The 23264-nt window shown below is 43.2% G+C and overlaps 1 long non-coding RNA gene across 1 annotated transcript in view; it reads left to right on the top strand.

Moving 5' to 3' along the window:
- Positions 1–7202: 7202 nt before the first annotated feature.
- Positions 7203–23264, top strand: part of LOC127009358 (uncharacterized) — a 184810-nt gene continuing 168748 nt past the window's right edge. The window contains exon 1 of the long non-coding RNA XR_007761891.1: positions 7203–7260. This is a non-coding gene — a long non-coding RNA (uncharacterized LOC127009358). The remainder of the gene's footprint in view (positions 7261–23264) is intronic.

The following is a 23264-nucleotide window of genomic DNA, read 5'->3' as shown; positions in this document are numbered from 1 at the left end:
TGTGTGATCCTTTCCTTTCCTTTCAGGTAAAAAGCTTTGATCGTAATCTTTTCTACTCCTCAGTCGGTACGTTCTCATATCCGACACAGACACACGCAAGACTTTTACAGTGATGGCTTTTTTGTCTCATTTCTTGCGGTGCTCGTCTTTTGTTCTTGGGGATTAGTTTTGTTCAAGCTGTGAGTCTATTCTCCAACTAATTTTTCATGTTACGTTGTTGTCAGGGCGGGTAATGTATTATGCTCTCCCGCTGTTTCCCTGCCACAAATGTTGCTTCTGTGTAACTCGGTGCGTCGCTATTCTGTTCGAGCAAACAATATGTAATCATCAAATAAATGAACGCCTTACACAGTCTAGCCTGCAATCCACCCCACAAGCTGTCTCTCCTCTGAACGCCTCACTGCGGAACTAATGAAGCACTCAGCCCATGAAAACAAAACTACCACATAAAACTAAAGGAACAAATAAACACCATAAATCTAAACAGGAAAATCGCCCAAAAAAATATGCAATAACTTAGTAATCTTCGAACACGTCGCAGCGGAACTAATGAGGCCGACAAACATAACGACATAAATAAAAAAAAGTAAAAATCTGATACCATGAAAACAAAGGGAAAAGAAAGTCACTAAAAATAAGAAGCAGGCAACAACTTAATCATATTTTTAACACTTCACTGAGGAGCTAACGAACCACAACTACTTACTACTACCACACAGAACAACATTACAACCAAACAGAATAAAACAAAAGCACATCAGTCACAAACTACACGCGCCATTAAAGTATTCCCGTGTGTCTTGCATGGGGAGCTGCACTAATGAGCGGGTACACTCAACCACTAGAGAGAGGTAACATTACACAGCAAACAAATACATCATAAAACACAACAGCAAATCAATATAGAAACAGTGTACGCGAGAACCGTTGTTGTGTATCTTGTTGCCGCTACCGTTCACCTGGCGGCCGGAAGAACAGGTATCGCTGATGTATTGGACGCGGCTGAGTTATGTATCGAGAACTACTATATTGCAGGTGATTCATAGCCGCAGAGCACATTAATCAAGTCCCCCTTTGCCCCCTCTCCTTCCTCCCTCCCTCCGGCAAGTCTTAATGTCTCCTTAATGAAACGGAGGGAAAAATATGTCTCGTTATAAGTCTTGCCATTCAAACAGCAGCGGGAGGATGATGTAGATGCAAGGGAGGGAGGGAGGGAGCGTGATGTATGCCCCTCTGTTGGTTGGGGTTTGTTCTCGGTCTCTGTCTGCCTCTTTGTCTGTCTCTGTCTGTCTGTCTGTCTGTCTGTCTGTCTCTTTTTTTCTTCCTTCTTTTCTTTTTTCTTTCTTTTTCTTTCTTTCTCTCTTTCTTTCTTTCTCTTCCTCTTTCTCACACACAGACTCTCTTTAGCTTCTCCAAATTATCTTATGGTTTATATATTAACTTTCGTTTCTCTGTATTAAGTTTCATTTCTATTTTATAACTCAACTTCCACCATCACCACGACCACCTCCACTTCCTCCACCACCACCTCTTATCACCTGAACATATTTACTACGCCCTTGAAAAACCCGTGCATCCACCTTGTTACCGGAAAGAACGAAATAAAAACAATACCACTTCACCTCCATCTCCACCTCCTGTCTTCCACTTCACACCACACGTCGCCACTAGTTCCACACCGCACTGCATCACCACAACACACTATGCCATGCTGCTATAGCCCAGTTTGGCACACTTTTTACTACCGTCACTTATCAACACCACACCACACCACACCACAAGTCAATACACAACACCACACCACACCACACCACAAGTCAATACACAACACCACAGCACAGCATACCACACCACACCACACCACACCACACAAGACGATACACAACACCACACCACACCACACTGCTCTACCTACCCCCACACCACACACTACCATCTTCACCAACACACTACCACCTAACACCACCGTCTTACACACCCTCACGTAACTTGCAAACATTGAGTATCACATTTTCATCAGACTTTTCTTCCTCGCCTCCGCCTCGAAGCTGCGGGTGCCACGGGCGTCGATGCTACAAGCGCCCTCATAAACTCCATAAGATTAAGCAAGTGTAATGAAGGAAGGCAAGAACTATTATTCCCTGAGGTGATATCCCACGATCTTCTGCGCCCTCACCATAGTGTTAAGGAAACCTGGAGGTACCATTTTAAAGCAGATACATCGGCAGGAGACTTTGTTGAATTTATTGACCGGTGTGCATCGAAGCAGCGTGATGAGGTTAGTGAATAGGAGCGACGTGCAGGGAGGCAGCAAGACGGGAACAGATGATATATAACTTCACATTGTGTTTAACATTAGAATTATTGCACATAGACTAGTGTGCCCGGGGAAGAATTCGCTGTGTGTGCGTGTCGAGGTTAGTGGGAAGAAAGTGCAGAAGAAGAATAAGGATGCAGAAAAACTAGGACAGAAGATACATAACTTTACAGCGTGTTTAACCATAAGATTAGTGTGCATCGATTAGTGTGCCCTGGGAAAGGCTGGTTGTGTGTGCTTGTCAAGGTCAGTGGGAAGAGAGTGCATAAGTGTTTAATATTAATGTACAGGCGCTGGTGTGCTTAGTGAAGAGTATGTTGTGTGTGTGTGTATGGAGGTTAGTGGGAACAAACGAAGTGTAAGGATGCAGCAAGAGAAGGCGAGAGCATAGATGACTTTAAATGGTGTTTAGCGTTAATATACAGCGGCTAGCGTGCATAGGGAAGTGTGCTGCTTGTGCGTGTAGAGGTTAGCGAGCAGAGGCTGAGTGCAGGGAGGGAGGAGAGTCGTCGCCCGCGGCCCTGCAGGGTATCGACACCCGCCAGAGAGGCCCCGACAGCTGGCAGCCCCACCCGCCGGCCACGTGAGCCGCCAGGTGGGCACGGCCACTAATGAGCCTCTGATGCGGCTGGTGATGATGATGATGATGATGACGTTCTTATTTTTGTTGTTGTTTTCTTTTTCTTGTTCTTTTTGTTATTGTTGTTCTTGTTGTTCTTGTTCTTCTTGTTCTTGTTCTTCTTGTTCTTCTTCTTCTTTATTCCTCCTCCTCCTCCTCCTGTTTGTGACAAGCTACACTAACTATCTAATCAAAGGTGGAAGATGGGGAGGAGCCTTTGCCTTTGCTGTCCTTCGTCTTCCGCCTTTGATTAGATAGTTAATGTAGCTTGTCACAAACAGCCTCGTAAGGACCATCAGGTCTGCTGTTGTTTGTGCCTCCTTTGTGTTTCTTTGTGTTCCTCCTCCTCCTCCTCCTCCTCCTCCTCCTCTTAATCATCGCGATCATCATCATCATTCTCCCGCTCATCCCACGGCCCTCACTCCCCATTCCTTATCACTCTGCCAATCAATCGTCTTCAGCCCACTAAATAATATTAATGAACATTAATATGAAGGTAATCACTTCTTATCTACGTGTCCGACTTCCTCCTCCTCCTCCTCCCCCTCCCCCTCCTCTCCCTCTCCTCCGTCTCCGCTTCCTTCTCCTTTTTCGTATCATCCTGTTTCATTGTTATCATTATCTATGTTTGTTGTGAAGCAATTATCATTGCATTGGCAACAGATGTTTGCTTTATTATGATTTGAATGACAATTAAATCATCCACAAGTTGAGGAACAGTTAAGAAGATATGTTTAAAGATATTCGTTGCAAGACGGTGCAGTAGATAGAGAAGTAGAAGAAAAGAGGAAGAGATGGACATAGGAAATATAATTATAAGGAAAATATTGAAATAGGAGTAAAAGACACTAACAAGATGGTCATTAATAACGGTAAGGGAGACATCACTAATGAAGAATACCTGTGATATGAAAAAAAATACGTATCCCGTGATATGAAAAAAATACATATCCGGCAAAATGATAAGACGGTGATAACATTATATTACAAATTTTTAAAACTTAAGAACACTCGGGAAAACTGTGATTACTTTTGCCTTTCTTTTTGGATCTGCATTGTCTTCAGATTTCGGTTGATCTGATAATACATCTAAGAATAGCTTTGGGTCCAGAGTGCAGGCGGTAACCCTTCCTACCCTTCCTGCCTTCCCCCGCGGATGGCAGTGTAATGCCCGTGAAGAGCAGCACAACCATTCTGCTAACGACCTCACCTGCCCGACGCGACGCACATCAAGATGCAAATCAGCGTACATGATGCTCGGGTTCATCGCGAGGACCCTCCAGCGCCCGGACCAGCCATCATTTCATCATCATTCAAGTGGCTGATGAGACCCGCATCAAATATTCGCTTCAGGTTTAGTCCCCCCGTTAGAGCAGTGAATTACTACAGAGTCCAACAATGAGCCTCAATATTTATCCCACTAATAGGAACTAAGGCACTAAGCTGTACAAAAAGGGAGAATAATACAAGGAGAAACATTATATAAGTTTCAAGCTCTCTACACATTTGATATAAAGTATGTTATAGTATTACTTTTATATGGTAGAAACTTTTTTTCTTTTTCCTCCCTCTTTTTTAGAATTTTACTGAAACAAACAGATATGGGATGCGATAACCAGGGGTGTATGTGAGTGGACATGTTTGCATTTTGCCACAGATAGCCACACGCAGGTGTCCACACAAGCCTTTTTTATGTAACACACACACATCTGTTCGAGTAGCAGTCTGGGATATTCTTACAGAAAACGGATAATTTCATCGCAATATACTAATATACTTTAATCTCTCTCCCTGCCAACGTTCTGACTCATAGAGGGTTGGACTGGGAGTAAGGTTCTTGTATTTCTAGGTTTCCCCTAATCGACTTTGTATAGACTGGACACCACTCAAACGCGCAGGAGCCTTAGGTTTGTAAGGCACAGATAGCAACAGTATACCTCTTCACCTGCCTACCTATTATATGTACATGCTGTCTGTCAGTGTCTTGTAGGTGGGGCCGTTAATTGAGACATTTCTTCTCTAGTTTTCTCAACGTATTAGTGTTCAGCCTCATGCTCTTAAGATTTCCTTCCCTCCATGTCTCCGTTTCTTGCCAGGCCTGCTTCATGGACGCCTCTCCGGTGGTTGCTTTTCTGTCATTACCTTAACTTTATTTCCAGCTCCTCTTTTTCCCACATTCCCATGCCAACGTAACTGATCCTTTTTGATGGCTAGTAATAATGTATCTGTCCCCAATGTAGCTCTAATGTCCACATTCCGTTTGCAATCACGCTTGTTCACTTATATCCATTGTTGCACTCGCAATTCAACAGCTTGCAATTGAAAATATAAAGAAAAATAAAATTAAGTTAAATAAAACAGATGCCTTAGCCGTTAATCTCCCGCTCACGATTTCCTCATCTATTTATACGTCCCTCCTACTCCGTGTTTTTTCACCTTACACCTCACCACAATTTTTTTCTTAAAATTTACACATGTAGTGCTGATCACCTTCACAGCTCCCTTCCCCTCCTTGTCTCCTCTTATATCTTCCCCCAATCTCTCTTCTTCCCTGATAACAGAGATAGGAGCAGGTAACACCAGACAAATAAGGGGTTTTTAAAGATCAGCGTGATAAGAAAGAAGGAAACGAGCGGAGGGAGGGACGGGCGGAGGAAGGAATACTAGATTTAGAATTAAAAAAAAGATATACTGCAGATTGAAAGGTGTAAAAAGGAGCAAGATGAGTGTTGATAGCGACACCTAAATTGAAAGAAAGGAAGCATTGATATTTACATTAGGAATAAATACGAATTAAACAACTTTTACCCACTATATGTATCTTTACCAGTTATTGGCCCAAGTTTGTTTAATGTATTGCTACAAACTAAATCACGCCTTTTTGCAGCACTTTTTTTTGTGATACAGCTGCAGAGTTTCAATTCCTCGTTAATGACTCACCCTCGCCCACAGTTATGTGAGGTGAATGAGGTAGCCAAGTCACCGCTCAGAGTACTTATTTACAGCCATAAAGTAACCAACTAAATATTTAAGTAGATAGAGGAGCAAGAGAAAATAATATACGTTGCTTCTGGCGTCCCTTCTACACTCTATGGCTTTTTGTGTACGTCGGGTTGGGTTGACTTGAAAGTTGCACCGCTTCATTAGTAGTTATTGAAGCCTCGTGTTGCTCTCGCATTGACGGGGAGAAAGTGCGTTGTCAGAGGCAATGATTGAATTCAGAACGGGACGAGGGGGCGAGTGAGCGAACAGGGCGGGGCGGGGCAGGGCGGGGTGGCGGGGGAAGGCGGAACGAGAGGCAGGATTTAAAAAGAATATACAAGGTTCAGGTTGCCCAGGTAGGCGACAGGTGAGAGCCGTGACTAAGAGCAGGTGTGAAAGCCCCCGTCAGTTGGTGCCCCTTAGCTTGGTTGGCTGTATGCTCTTCAAACCTCACCAGTTTTCACCCTGTTCAACCCTCCTTCATCCCTACTCTAACACTAACCACCTCACCCTCTCTTCTCTCTTCTACAACCCTCCTCCCTACTCCAACCCTCTCACCCTCTCCTCACCTCTCTCCTCACCATTCCAACCCCCTCACTCTATTCTCCCCTCCTTCATCCCTTTCGTAACCACCTCACCCTCATGACCCCTCCCTCCTCTCTACCCCAACCTACACCCTCCCCTCACTATTCTCTTCTCTATTCTAACTCCATCCTTTACGCCCTCTCCCTCCGCCTTAGCCTAACCACATCATCAACCCCAACCAGTCTTTACCAGCGCTATCACCCCCATCACCCCCAACCAGTCCTTACTAACCAGCCTTATCTGCCCTCCTCCTCCCCGGCTCTCACTCCATTCTTCAATATCATTTCTCACTCCACACCACGCCCTGCCCTGCCCCTCCTCCAGCACATCCAGCCACTACCTAGCATCCTACTCCTCCTCCTCCTCCTTGTTGTACATTACACCGTCGCTTCTTCAACACGTCCCATTGAGAATTTTAGTCACATTTTCTGGGTCTATAAATACAATCAATGGAGGTTTTTAGTTGAGGAAATCCACTCCAAAAGGCATATTAATCGAGTGTTAGTCAGTTAGTTCAGTCAGTCAGTTAGTCAGACAGTCATTTTAGTCACAAAACTTTACCAGCCAGGAATTGATTATATTATTGAGTTTATACCCCCTCCCCCCCTCTCTACTACCACCATCACCGCCGCCACCATTATCACCTTTACGCACGAGCATTCTCAATATTCGGTAATTTATTTTTTTCTCTTTCTTGGCAGAATGACTAACGATGGAGACAACAGTAATGGCTGCGAGTAAATGGTCCCGCTGAGTGGTGAGTACCTGTGTAAGGCTTTCTTTTTACCCGTGTGTGTGTGTGTGTGTGTGTGTGTGTGTGTGTGTGTGTGTGTGTGTGTGTGTGTGTGTGTGTGTGTGTGTGTGTGTGTGTGTGTGTGTGTATTGCAAAAATATGTTGTGTCGATAAGAATTAAGCCGGCAAGACCAACTAACATCATCTTGCCTTCTCGCGGACTATTCCTGTTTTATTTTTGTGTTGAGGAAACAAAACCATGAGGCCTATTCACTATTTCGTCTGAGGTATAATCGCTTTAATCATTATCATTATTATTGGTCTTAAGTAACAGCCCCTCTGGCAAGTTAACGAATATCTCTTAAGTAGATCTTTGTTTAGGCCTGTCTTGTCCCCTAGTGAAGGAACAGTGGTGGAAGGGTGGGCATGAAATGGAATAAAACGCGGATGTGGAAAAGGAAAATAGGTAGATGTAGTAGGTGGCGCAGGGTGGTTGACGGGGATGGGGGGAGAGCAGAAGCTACGGTGAAAGAGAATGACGTTGTGGCAAAGGAAAGTATATGAATGCAATGGGTGACACAAGGTGGTTCAGGGGGGAAGGGGGAGACCAGGGGCTATACATGGATGAATCACTTAGGTTGGACGGGTTTAGCAGGGGTGAGCAGGGCAATAGGTGGATAAGAAGTAGTAGTGTGGGGAAGGTGAGGAGGGATGACGAAATCTGGTTGGGGGTGCAGTATAAGGTGGAGAGGTGAAGGTGAGGTGGTGATGAAGAGTGAAGATGATGCACAGAGGACAGGGTGAGTGAGGTTGATGAACAGTAGAAAGCGGAGGTTATGCACTGATGGTGGCGGGGTAAGAAGGGGTTATAAACTTCAATTAGGGCGTGATGGAGTCTGGAGGTTGTGCAGTGAGGGCGTGCCGTGGCGTGGCGGAGTAATTGATATAGACAGTGTAGGGGACGGGCAGAGGATTGAGGGCAGCAGCGACCTACTTAGTCCCAATCGCGATGGAACATTTACCTCACTTCGATATTCTGAACCTCCGAGTTTGATGATCTGGCCATGAGAGGAGAAGAGACTTAGTAGTAATGGATGGCAGCTAGCATGGGTCGAGTTTTCCTTTCTTCTTTGTTGCTCTCACTAATTACTGACAACTAGCGACGGAGATGAGCACCGAGGTCACGCGCAGCTATAGTTAACGCCTCAACTTTACCTACCTTACCTTTACACACCTATAGTTTCCTTACCCATCCTTACCTCTCGAACACCCGACTCATCATATACACCCACACACCCACATTCACTCGTCCTTCTTCTGCCCTTCACCTCACCTGTCCAGGAAGAAGCTAACTGTACCTGTCCCTCGCAGCGTCGTCCTCTGTGCCCCGCGTGTGTTAGTTACGGCAGGAGCGCGGGAAATGTGTTATTGCAGACTTCCGTACGCGAGAAGCACACGCGGGGCTCCTTCCTGTCCTACTCCCTTGTATCTGCGCAGCGGCGGACGGTGGGCGTGTCATGTTGAGTAGAGGGACCTACTTTCCACTCGAGGAGGAAGAGGAAGAGAAGAAAGAATAAGAAGAGGAGGAGAGAAGATAACGAAGAAAAGGAGGATAAGAAAGAAGAGGAAGAGGAGGAGGAGGAGGATAAAGAGGACAATGAGGAAATGAGAGAAAAATAGATGGCTGAGACGAGGATGAAGGCAAGGACGGAAATGAAGATGAATAGGAAGAGTAGTAAAAAGTGTAGCAGTAAGAGAAGAAATGGACAGGGAGATGGTTGAGTCGAAGACGAAGACAAGGACGAAAATGAAGAGGAAGAGAAAGAATAATAAGAAGTGTAGGAATAAGACGAGGAAAAGAACAAGGTGAAGGAGGAGGAGAAGGAGAACAACAATACAAAGAGGGTGTGGTGTTAGGTAAGAAGGTAGGCAGATAGGTAGATAGTGATAAAAAAGAACAATAATAAGAAATGTAGAAGAAAGAGGAAAACAGCAGAGTGAATGATGATAATGAAGATGGGGAGGAGGACAACAGGATGAGGAGGGCGTGGCGATGGTGAAGAAGGTAGGAAAGTAGATAGGTGTAGGAATGGATCGAAGTCAGTTTGGATGGATGATGGGAAGTGCGTGGGAGGACGACAAAAAAAAGTGGTGGGAGGAGGGAGGTGGGGGAGCATGGGTCAGGTCAGTCAGTCTTTTCATGTTGGGGGAAGAGACATTAAGGTATTGGTTTAGGGCGTGGCACTGGAGAACCCGCTTATTAATATTTTGTTCTCCCTTTCACCACCGCCTCTCGTCGCCCTTTCCACGACAGCCACGCGACCTTTCAGCCTTGTTGCAGGATCTGAGGGGATGAAATTAATGGTGGGAGAAAAGTATACGTTGGCCTGATAAGCTGATAATTGGTTCACGGTGATAGGGAGAATGGGAGAGCGTGAGAGCTTTGTATTGGGGAGAAAGGGGTGCATGGGTGGGTGTTGGGAAAGGTAGGGGTGGGAGGGTGTGCACTGGGTTAAGACGGAGTGCAAGTGTGTGTGTTTTGAAAGGAAGGGGTGAAAGTGTGTGTATAAGGGCGGGAAGGGAAGGTAGGGGGAGTGTATGGAAAGGAAATCTTGGGAAGGTGAATGTAGGGTCAGGTAAGGATGAGAGGGTGTAGGGTGTGTGTAAGGAAAGGAAGGGGTAGAAGACTGTGTAGGGGTAGGAAGGGGTGGGAGGATGTGTGTAGGGGTATGAAGGGGTGGAAGGATATGTGTATGGAAAGGAAAGCATGAGAGGGTGTGTCTAGGGTAGGAAAAGGTAGGGTAAGGAAACGGAAGAAACGGCAGGGTGTGCGTTTGACTGATAGTTTAGAATAAATAAATGTAGGGTGCGTTGTGCAGTGGAGGAAAGAGGTGAGGGGTATATGTGTAGGGGAATGAAGTATATGAGCTTCACTCCTTCCCCTACCACACACCAAGACACCCTACTCCCTTACTTCCCCATATTCTCAGCACTCCTTTCCCTCCTCAGTGCCCCCTCCACCCCCACTCCTTTCTTTCTCCTTAGTCTTCCCGAGCGGTGCTGTCACGGTCGAAGGGAGTTTCTTGTGTCAGTCTTTCTAAACACAGCGCCTATAATTACGCAATCTTCTGGTGGTAATTGAGACCTTACGAAGAAGAATCATCCGCTCCTCCCCCCTTCATCCTCCTCCTCCCCTTTCTTCCTCTTTCCGCCCCTCCTCCAACTCTTTCCCTGTCACTCGCCTATTCATCCTCCGACTCTCTCTTCCATGTCTTTCTCATCTTGCTTCGAAAAACTCTCCTCCTCCTTCTCTTCCTTCTCCACGTTCTACTCCTCCTGCTCCTCCGAAAAATTATCCTTCTCCCTCTCTTCCTCCTCCACATCTCACTCTTCCTACTCCTGAAACCTCTCCTCCTGCTCTTCTTCCTCCTCGTCCTATACCTCTTGCTCCGAAAAAGTCTCTTCCTTCTCCTCCCCTTCCTCCTCAATCTCCCCCCTTCTACACCACTCCCACCCCCCCATCGTTTTCTCTAATTTCCTTTTCTTGCTTATCGCCCATCTCTGCTGTATCCGTCAGGGAAAGCCCACGCACGGAAAACGACTCCTCATTACTCCTTGAAACTCCCCTGTCCCCCCATCTCCCCGTCTACACACAACAGGGACTTGTGACTCACTAAGACCATTAATCCCTAAATAATTCCGAACTCGTTTTCTGTCACGAACTCACGTAATAATGACCGACTTTACTGGGGGTTCTCGCGTAGACCAAGTAACGGAGGATAATAACACTCATTTTTCTTTCTTCTCTTCTTCCTCCTCCTCCCCCTTCTCCTCCTCCTCCTCCTCCTCCTCCTCTTTCTTTCCTGCCTCTGTCCTCTCCCTCTGTGCAGTGTTGCAAGGGGAGGGGGGTTGGGGTCCTGGAAGTGGGGGCAGCGGAAGAAGTGGTGGGGGGCGTGACGCGGTTGGGCAAGTTAGGGAATAAGTAGGTGGGTCTGTTACCGGGTTAGAAGTGTTTGTGTGTGTGTGTGTGTGTGTGTGTGTGTGTGTGTGTGTGTGTGTGTGTGTGTGTGAGAGAGAGATTTACATAGGTTTGCATAGAAAATCAGACCACATAGACCACATGGTCCAGACTAGGTGTTCTGTCCTTAAACCTAAGAGAGAGAGAGAGAGAGAGAGAGAGAGAGAGAGAGAGAGAGAGAGAGAGAGAGAGAGAGAGAGAGAGAGAGAGAGAGAGAGAGAGAGAGAGAGAGAGAGAGAGAGAGAGAGAGAGAGAGAGAGAGAGAGAGAGAGAGAGAGAGAATAAGTGAAAACTATAGGGATCCTGTTGTGCTGCCTGGATGTCGTGAGTCCGCGTGATCTCCACACAGGTGTCCCCCGCGCCGGATGTCGGCTTCACGGAGGGCTGGGTCGCATTTATTTATGTTATTGACTTGCACCAAGACTGTGTTCTCGGTATTGTACAACTTTTGTGATAACCTCGTTATATATATATATATATTATATCAACGATATATATATATATATATATATATATATATATATATATATATATATATATATATATATATATATATATATATATATATATATATATATATATATATATATATATATATATATATATATATATATATATATATATATATATATATATATATATATATATATATATATATATATATATATATATATATATATATATATATATATATATATATATATATATATATATATATATATATATATATATATATATATATATATATATATATATATATATATATATATATATATATATATATATATATATATATATATATATATATATATATATATATATATATATATATATATATATATATATATATATATATATATATATATATATATATATATATATATATATATATATATATATATATATATATATATATATATATATATATATATATATATATATATATATATATATATATATATATATATATATATATATATATATATATATATATATATATATATATATATATATATATATATATATATTTATACTTGAAGTCAGCGTCATAAGAAAACATAGCTGCTTCAACCGTCGTAAATCCTCTCTGCATGTTTAAATACTCCATTAGCATTTCTGGTGTACAGGCCGGGCAGCCTTATATGTAACAGATACTGTTACGTCTTTATCCCTCTAGGAAAACAGGTCCGATCCCGCCAGTTTCTCTGAAGGATTTATTGTTAATGTAAAGCATCCACTCCGTCACTCCGAACCCGAACTAGTTAACATTCATAAACGTTCCGGCAAGAAGTAACACAATGTTTCACGCTCGCTGAGTATGTTGTCGGGATATTATCTCAACAACTTTTTTCTCTGTGATATTGTCCACGATTTCCTGATGTGTGTGTGTGTGTGTTTTTATGTATATATATATATATATTTATATATATATATATATATATATATATATATATATATATATATATATATATATTCTTTTACGTGCCAGCCTATAGCGCTGGTAGGCTTTCTTGAGGGGCCTGGACGGTAGTCGGCCCCAGCCCGTCATGTCGCAGGCAAGTGTTTTATAGTTGCGCCATCTTTCTTTGGCTCATGTTGACCCCGAAGCTTGTTTTTGATTCATTTGGACGGTTTCCTCGAGTCCGGGTTGATGGGTGGTCTTCAGGACAGCATGTGGGTAGTTTTATGCCACTCGGCGGTGACCTAAAAATCCCAGGTGGTAGCGGCGGATTCGAACCCGCTTCGTCCATGACGTGGCGAACGCGGGGCCACCATGCTAACCACTCAACTACCGCCTACCCCTACATATATATATATATATATATATATATATATATATATATATATATATATATATATATATATATATATATATATATATATATATATATGTATATATATATATATATATATATATATATATATATATAAATATATATATATATATATATATATATATATATATATTTATATATATATATTAGCGCCGGTAGGCTTTTTCAGGGGCCAGATGATCGGCTCAAGCCCGTCGTGGCGCACGCAATTATATATATATATATATATATATATATATATATATTTATATATATATATATATATATATATATATATATATATACATATATATATATATATATATATATATATATATATATATATATATATATATATATATATATATATATATATATATATATATATATATATATATATATATATATATATATATATATATATATATATATATATATATCTCACAAAAGGTACAAGAGACTGCAAACTAATTCTAATTATGAAATTTACATTTCTGCCCGATATCGTGCCAGATCTATTCTCCGACTAACCAAAATTCTTTCATTAATAGAAAATGTCAAAACCTTGCTTTCTAACTCTTCTTGTGACTTCTGGCATCTAGCCAAAAACATCTCCTCCAACTTCACTTCTTCATCTTTCCCTCCACTCCTCAGTCCTGACGGCAACACTGCCGTCTCATCTATCTCTAAGGCTGAACTCTTCTCTCAAACTTTTTTTAAAAACTCCACTCTGGGAGATTCAGAGCATATTCCTCCTACTCATCCCACTGCTGACTCCACTATGCCTGTTATCAAGATTTTTCGAATGATGTTTTCTATGCCCTCTCTGGCCTCAATCCTCAGAAGGCTTATGGACCTGATGGAGTGCCTCCTATTGTCCTTAAAAACTGTGCCTCCGTGCTGTCACCTTGCCTGGTCAAACTCTTTCGCCTCTGCCTGTCAACATCTACCTTTCCTTCTTGCTGGAAGTATGCCTTCATACAGCCTGTACCTAAGAAGGGTGACCGCTCCAATCCCTCAAACTACCGTCCTATTGCTTTACTTTCTTGTCTATCGAAAGCTTTTGAATCAATCCTTAACCGGAAGATTCAAAAGCACCTTTCCTCTTCTGACCTTCTATCTGATCGTCAGTATGGGTTCCGCAAGTGGCGTTCTACTGGTGATCTCCTAGCCTTCTTAACTGACTCTTGGTCATCCTCTCTTAGCCGTTTCGGTGAAACTTTTGCTATTGCGCTGGACATATGAAAAGCTTTTGATAGGGTCTGGCACAAATCTTTGCTTTCTAAACTACCCTCCTACGGTTTCTATCCTTCTCTCCGTACCTTTATCTCCAGTTTCCTTTCTGACCGTTCTTTTTCTACCGTGGTAGACGGTCACTGTTCTTTCCATAAATCTATTAACAGTGGTGTCCCACAGGGTTCTGTCCTATCTCCCACTCTTTTTCTGTTGTTCATTGATGATCTTCTTTCCAAAACGAACTGTCCTATCCATTCCTACGCCGATGATTCCACTCTGCATTATTCAACTTCTTTTAATAGAAGACCCACCCTTCAGGAACTTAACGACTCAAGGCTGGAGGCTGCAGAACGCTTAGCCTCAGACCTTACTATTATTTCCGATTGGGGCAAGAAGAACCTGGTGTCCTTCAACGCCTCAAAAACACAGTTTCTCCACCTATCCACTCGACACAATCTTCCAAACAACTATCCCCTATTCTTTGACAACACCCAGCTATCACCTTCCTCAACACTAAACATCCTCGGTCTATCCTTAACTCAAAATCTCAACTGGAAACTTCATATCTCATCTCTTACTAGATCAGCTTCCTCGAGGCTGGGCGTTCTGTACCGTCTCCGCCAGTTCTTCTCCCCTGCACAGTTGCTGTCCATATACAGGGGCCTTGTCCGCCCTCGTATGGAGTATGCATCTCATGTGTGGGGGGGCTCCACTCACACAGCTCTTCTGGACAGAGTGGAGGCTAAGGCTCTTCGTCTCATCAGCTCTCCTCCTCATACTGATAGTCTTCTACCTCTTAAATTCCGCCGCAATGTTGCCTCTCTTTCTTCTATCGATATTTCCACGCTGACTGCTCTTCTGAACTTGCTAACTGCATGCCTCCCCCCCCTCCCGCGGCCCCGCTGCACTCGACTTTCTACTCATGCTCATCCCTATACTGTCCAAACCCCTTATGTAAGAGTTAACCAGCATCTTCACTCTTTCATCCCTCACGCTGGTAAACTCTGGAACAATCTTCCTTCATCTGTATTTCCTCCTGCCTACGACTTGAACTCTTTCAAGAGGAGGGTATCAGGACACCACTCCTCCCGAAACTGACCTATCTTTCGGCCACCTCTTTGGATTCTTTTCGGAGCAGCAAGTAGCGGGCTTTTTTTTTTATTAATGTTTACTTTTTTGTGCCCTTGAACTGTCTCCTTTGCTGTAAAAAAAAAAAAATATATATATATATATAAAGATATATATATATATATATATATATATATATATATATATATATATATATATATATATATATATATATATATATATATGTATATATATATATATATATATATATATATATATATATATATATATATATATATATATATATATATATATATATATATATATATATATATATATATATATATATTCATCTATCTATCTATTCATTCATTCTATCTATCTATCTATATCTATTCATATCTATATCTATCTATCTATTCATTCATCTATCTATATATCTATATATATATCTATATATATATATATATATATATATATATATATATATATATATATATATATAGATATATATATATATATATATATCACCACACCCACACCCACACACACCCATCCACGCACACACACACACACACACACACACACACACACACACACACACACACACACACACACACACTAACAGGCAGACATGGAGGGCAAGCTAGAAGCAATACAATTGCATCGTCGTCGGTGACTTTTGCAGAGCAGGAAACGAAACGCAAGGGACTCCTAAGACTTGTGTTCTGATTTTCTTGGTTGGGGTCAGTCCCTTAGCTCATCCTCCTGTAACATAGGAGGTGAGTAAATTCTAGGACCGGTTAAGACTATTACATTTTGCCGTGCGTAGCGCCGAAATCAGCGTCTGTCGTTTACGTCAGATTCATGGAGGAGTGGAGGTAGAGCTTGGACGGCTAGTCTGGCCACCTTCCTTATCCGTGGATGACTTATCCCTTCTACAGTTCGCCACTAGGAGAGTTTTCAACTAAGTAGGCTGTGATAGAGCGGGGATATGGAGTGAATGTAGAGTGCTGGTGGGAAGGGAGAAAACAATATAACTATAATTATCGTCGTGTTTCACTGGGCACACGCTGCTTTACATACTAGACTTTTATTACTCAACGAACAAAAATACACACAACCACACCTGAAAATGGCTCACATACATCTGAAAAGGCGGTAACTAGCTGCCTCATGGGATAGGAGCATTTATCTACATTCTTCACTCTTCCTCTGTGTGTGTGTGTGTGTGTGTGTGTGTGTGTGTGTGTGTGTGTGTGTGTGTGCACATGCATGTAAGTCTGTTTGTTCTTGGGAGAGCATCTGGCATGGATCAAGTGAGTCAGGGGGAAGGAAGAGGAAGACGACATCGACAAAAAATAACAAATTGTCTTTTTTTTCCTTTTGAGGTGAAGGAACATTGTTATTGATGGGTTACTCGTGTTGTTTTTAGGAGCGCTGGTGGGAAATAGAGCAAGGAAAAAACACTCCTCTTCCTCCTCTTTCTCCTCTCCTCCTCCTCCTCCTCCTCCTCCTCCTCCTCCTCCTCCTCCTCCTCCTCTGTGTAACATGTTCTTTGTGGTGATCGTGAGCAAGACGGTCTCACAAGGTACACGTAATTACCACCTTTTTTCCTTTGCCTGACGCTGCTTGCCCCTCCTCCTCCTCCTCCTCCTTCTCCTCCTCCTTCTCCTCCTCCTCCTCCTCCTCCTCCTCCTCCTTCTCCTCCTCCTCCTCCTCCTCCTCCTCCTAACCTCCGCTCCGCCTCTCCCCGCCTCAGCGCGCCGTGACTGCTAGCTGCCTTTCTTCTCCCTTCGAGGTCCCGCAAGCAGTGTTCTTCGTGGCCCCGGTGCTGCCGAGGATCCGGGGAGAGGAAAGGGGAAGGGAAGGCAAGGGAAGGGAAGGGCACATTGGGATAAATTAGTGTCGAGTTCCGTAAGCTGTGGCGCGGGAGAGTGGACGATTTCGGTCTCCTTTCATCTTCGGCTTCCTCTTCCTCCTGTAGTTTTCGTTTTCCTTGCCTTCCAGCGAAAGCACGTATCACGAATTCTCTCGCTGGTGTGCTTGTTTTCATTTTTTTCTTTCTCTTTCTGATGTTTATATGTCATTTCACGTATCACGAATTCTGTTGTGGGTTTATTTGTTCGTTTTTTTTCTTCTTTGCTCTTACTTCTGTGTTGAGAGTATTCGCATTTTTTTTCTCTTTCTGTTGTTTGTGCGTCAGTTACATGTTTGGGCGTTGGGTTAGTACACAAACTCCAAAGCTGAAAAAAATAGTTGGTGTTTGCTCTACGCCAAATAATAACAATGCGATAATCCCGTATGAAAACATTTTGCATGAACCTGGCATGGTGTTATTCCCTGCGTCGGGCCGAGGCGATGAGCCGCGCGTGATGGACAGGCAGGTGAGGGGGCGTGATTACCTCCCCCCCTCCAGCCAGGTGTCCTCACGCGAGCACATCCCAGGAAAGCGTGTTATGTGTTGGAGGTGTTGGTGTTGAAGGTGTTGGTGTTGATGTTGCTGATGGTGGTGGTAGATGTGCTTGAGGTTTTGGTTGTGGTAGTGCTGGTGTTGTGTATGGTGTTAATTAATGGTGTTGGTTTGGGTTCTGATAGTAATGGTAATATGGTTGTTTTGGTGGTGATGGTAGTAGTGGCTATGGTTGGGGTGGTGATGGTTGCGGTTGTGGATATGATAGGATGATACAGATGATGATCAACTCAGTATGCATACAATTAAGGAATAGATGATTTGATGATATGTTATTTTATTCATGTAACACTCTGAGATAATGACAGAGAAACAAGGATGTCATTGTGGGCTTTATATACTCCCCGGGTTTAGTCGGAAGTTATGAATATGTTGCTCAAGGGTTAATGTCTTTGTGGGAGGGGGTTAGGTTAGTTTAGGGGGCGATAGGCGAGCAGGACACGATAATGGTGATGCTGGAGGTGATGAGAGAGAGAGAGAGAGAGAGAGAGAGAGAGAGAGAGAGAGAGAGAGAGAGAGAGAGAGAGAGAGAGAGAGAGAGAGAGAGAGAGATATGAGGTGTATGTTTGTTTACGGGATGTGAGCACCAAAACGAGCCACGCCCGCATAGATCACGTTCGGGTTAATAAACGTTCAGGCAGACCTACGTATACCTGTACGAGTCCAAACACACACACACACACACACACACACACACACACACACACACACACACACACACACACACACACACACACACACACACACACACATCCCTCCCCCACACACACACACGAGGACTTGCTAGCAATTGCATTCTGGCGATCACAGTGAAAAATGGGGCCATAATTTGGGGTTGAGGCAGTGTGTCCTCCGCGGCCGCCGGAGACAGATGAACGAGGCATCTTTTTTTCCGCATTAATTACACGTTCCAGCGGCGCACTCGTCCGCCCTCGGTAGCGGAGACTCACGGAGGGTTATTATTACTTCTCCAGCTCCGCCCCTCCCCCGCTAGGCACACCCGCGGCTCAGCGAAGGTGTAATTATGTGTGGAAACGATTGACTAGATGTTATCCATATTACATGGATCATAGGTAGGCTGAGTTAAATTGGTCTGATGCTGATTTAATAGTGTAATGAAGGTGTGTGGTTCTATCTTACCTGTGTGTGTGTGTGTGTGTGTGTGTGTGTGTGTGTGTGTGTGTGTGTTTGTTTGTTACGTCTTGTGTATTGAGATTGGATATTCTATTTTCACATGTCATTTTTTTAATTTTCTCTTATCCGTACGTTTGATTGTGTGTTCCTCGGTTTCCTCATCTCTTCTCTGCCTACTTCATATCTTCCCTTCACCTTCCCTCCCTCTCCCCCTCATCCTTGCTCCTCTCCTTCTCCCTCTCTCCTTCCAAAGTCGCTTGCTCACTCACTCCCTCGAACTCGTTCCAATCTCCTTGTGATTCATTTCTTCATTGCTTGTATATTTTATCTTCCTCTGAGGCCGTTTGTCATGTCCTTATCACCACACCCGTGCGTTTCCTCCCGTGCCACGGAGATGCTAACACACACACACACACACACACACACACACACACACACACACACACACACACACTATCTTTACCACTTCATATTAGGCTCATGACCCTTCCTACATTCCAAAATTAAGGTGGACTCTTACGTCATGGTTCTGGATACAGGACGATAAAACGGAATGACTAAACATGAGGTCCAATTACCAAGTGTTTACAGAGAGTCCCGGAAGGCAAAGGTACCAAAAGGGGTTAATATGGGCGGGTCAGCTGATAGGAGGCCCCACAGTAGTCACACCAGGGCAATAAAACGGCATACCTTAATATGGGCCTCGATTACGTAGTGTTAAGGGGGAGTCCAGGAGAGTGAGGGTGCTAAGAGGGGTCTCCAGGGGTGGGTGCTCCTCGGGGGTCCTACAGGAGTAAGTAACCAGCATAGTAGTAACCAGAAACAAGACGATGAAACGGAACTCCTTAATATGGAACTTGATTACGTGGTGTTAAGAGGGAGTCCAAGTGGGTGTGGGTGCTTAGAGGGGTCTCCATGGGTGGGTGTTCCTAGGGAGTCCCACGGCAGTAGAGACGGGAATAAGTAACCAAAAACAAGACGATGAAACGGAACTTCTTAATATGGAACTCGATTACGTGGTGTTAAGAGGGAGTCCAGGTGGATGAGGGTACTAAGAGGGGTCTCCAGGGGTGGGTGTGCCTAGGGGGTCCCACGGTAGTCGAGGCGAGAATAAGTAACCAAAAACAAGACGATGAAACGGAACTTCTTAATATGAAACTCGATTACGTGGTGTTAAGAGGGAGTCCAGGTGTGTGACGGTACTTAGAGGGGTCTCCAGGGGTGGGTGTGCCTAGGGGGTCCCACGGTAGTCGACGCAGGAGTAAGTAACCTCTCGTTCTCAGTTGGGGTCGTATCCATCTTACCAGTAGGGGGCGGCGGGCGGAGGTCGGGCCGGAATCCATCACGTGCTTACAAATGCCTGGTAATACGTACTTTGGGCAGTCCGCGCAGGGGCCGAGGTTGCAATTAACGTGTGTTATCATTAGCGAACTGTTGTATATTTTGCTCCAAAGTGGCCGTCACAAATCAAGCCTCGACGTCCCTTCCTATAACGCACATCCTTCCCCCTGCGTCCGTTTGCTTCCTTTACCCTTCCACCCTTGACCTTCCTTGACTTGTTATTATTGACTACTCTTCCTTTGTTTGTTGTTTCTCCTCTCTTATTTTTTTTTTTCATTTTTCATAGTAGTACCCATGTTTTTTTTTTCCCTTCACTCCACTTCCTTGTGACCCAACTTCCCCTCTTCTTTCTCCTATTCCTTCCCCGCCTTTCCCTCCTCCTCCTCCTACTCCTCATCTTCCTTGTACTCCACCTTCTCCTCCTCCTCCTTCTTCTCTTCCACCGGCTTTTTATTTTTTTCTCTTTACTCCTTCTTCTCTATATTTTACTCCTTTCATTATTTTGCTTGCTATTTTTTTCTTACCTTTACTCAGCTTCCTCTTCCACTTCCTCATCGTCTTGCTCCAACGGCTACTCCTCTTCTTCTTTCTTCCCCAGCTCCTCCTCCTCTCCTCCTCCTCCTCCTCCTCCTCCTTCTCCTTTTATGGTGGTTCTGCAGTAAAGAAAATATTGTAGTGTATTAGGAGGTCGTCATTATCTGTATCAAGTCTTTATAATTAGTGTGTATATCTTAATCTTCCGTGAGGCTTCCGTTAATGTGTTTGCCGAAGAGGATGAGGAAGGGGAGAGGGGCAGGGAGCTTGAGGTTATATATTCCTGCTTCCGTTTTCCTTTTTTCCCTCTTGAGTCTATTAGTGTTATTTTTTTCCCTAAGTGTTAACGTTCTCTCTCTCTCTCTCTCTCTCTCTCTCTCTCTCTCTCTCTCTCTCTCTCTCTCTCTCTCTCTCTCTCTCTCTCTCTCTCTCTCTCTCTCTCTCTCTCTCTCTCTCTCTCTCTCTCACACACACACACACACACACACACACACAGGGAAGTACCATAGACCAATTGACGAATAATTTTATAGATACCCGCATGACAGCTGGAGGTCGAGGGGGGACAGTTTGTTGTCAGGGGAGGGGCAGAAGGAGGAAGAGGCGGCGGAGGAGGAGGAGGAAGTGTGATGGTAAAAGAAATAGCCATCGTTATGTTTGGTTCATTGCAGCAATGAATGAAAGTCGGAAAGTGAGGAAACAAAATGCTTATTTTTTTGGTGTGTGTGTCTGTGTGTGTGTGTGTGTGTGTGTGTGTGTTTCAGTTATAGGGGTGCACACACACATAGTTAGACGTACACACGACACTCACTCACACACAGACACACCAGGCTGACACATAAACATGCAGGCGCCACCACACACACACACTCACTCACACACACACACACACACACACACACACACACACACACACACACACACACACACACACACACACGGATGTATGAAACATCCAAGGTCAGTCAAGGTCAAATTCTTGTTTATATATATATATATATATATATATATATATATATATATATATATATATATATATATATATATATATATATATATATATATATTTTAGTAAGACATTAAATAAATATTTATTGTTGATATTCTTCTCATTCACAATATTATTATTATTATTATTATTATTATTATTATTATTATTTTTTTTTTTTTACGTGTACGCCTATAGTGTTGTTAAGCTGTCTAGAGGGGCCTGGATAGTAGTCGGCCCCAGCCCGTCATGGCGCAGGCAAGTGTTTATAGTGGCGCCATCTTCTCTTGCCTCATGTTGCTCCCCGGAACTCGTTCTTGATTCACTTGGACGGTTTCCTCTAGAGTCCGGGTTGATGGGTGATCTTCAGGACAGCATATGGGTAGTTTTCAGCCACTGGGCGGTGACTGAAAAATCCGAGGTGGTAGCGTGGGGATTCAAACCCGCGTCGTCCATCACGCGGTGAATGTGGGTCCAACACGCTACCACTAAGCCACCGCCTACCCATTACTACTACTATTATTATTATTATTATTATTATTATTATTATTATTATTATTATTATTATTATTATTATTATTATTATTATTATTATTATGATTATCATTATTATTATTATTATTATTATTATTATTATTATTATTATTATTATTATTATTATTATTATTATTATTATTATTGTTATTATTATTAGTTGGAGCAGTAGTAATAGTAGCAGTAGTTACAGAAGTGTTTTAATTTTTTTGTCCGTTCTTTCTCTTAATTCCATGTTTAAGAGGAAGAAACAAGATCAACGAAACGTGACGAAGAGTACGTCAAGAAAACCAATTTCACTAATAATGTTTCTCTCCAGTGATTATTGACGGCCGGCGCCCCGGAAATAAAATTTTAACAAGAAGGATATTAGAAAACGACGGGAATGATAACGACCAACACTGTCGAATGTCAGATGAAAAGAGAGAGAGAGAGCAGCTGTCAATAAGCAACAGATATGTAATAGTCATACATATACGTAAAAGCAGCTGCTCTCTCTCTCTCTCTCTCTCTCTCTCTCTCTCTCTCTCTCTCTCTCCCCCAGTCATTTGTTCCGCGGACTGTTATTTGTGTACGTGTCCCTTAATCATCGTGTTTGCCCATTCGTCTTCGTTTTTTATCTATATTTTCTCTGATTTATTGTTTTTCCTTCTGTTTGTCCGTCAGTCTGTCGAGGTTCATTGTGCCTGATTGACTGTTTGGCTGTTTTTCTTCCTACGGGCTTTGTTGTTTCCTGTCTGTCTTTTCCTCTGCATATGTGTGTGTGTGTGTGTGTGTGTGTGTGTGTGTGTGTGTGTGTGTGAGCATTATATGTACACATGCTTACCACCCTCTGTGCTTCACTCCCTCACACTCCTCAGTACCTTAACACATGTAAAACTCCTCCTC

The sequence above is a fragment of the Eriocheir sinensis genome, chromosome 40 (genome assembly GCF_024679095.1).
Source record: "Eriocheir sinensis breed Jianghai 21 chromosome 40, ASM2467909v1, whole genome shotgun sequence".
In the NCBI taxonomy this organism is placed as follows: domain Eukaryota; kingdom Metazoa; phylum Arthropoda; class Malacostraca; order Decapoda; family Varunidae; genus Eriocheir; species Eriocheir sinensis.
The sequence above is the reverse complement of the archived record's forward strand: the minus strand, read 5'-3'. Positions and strand labels throughout refer to the sequence as shown.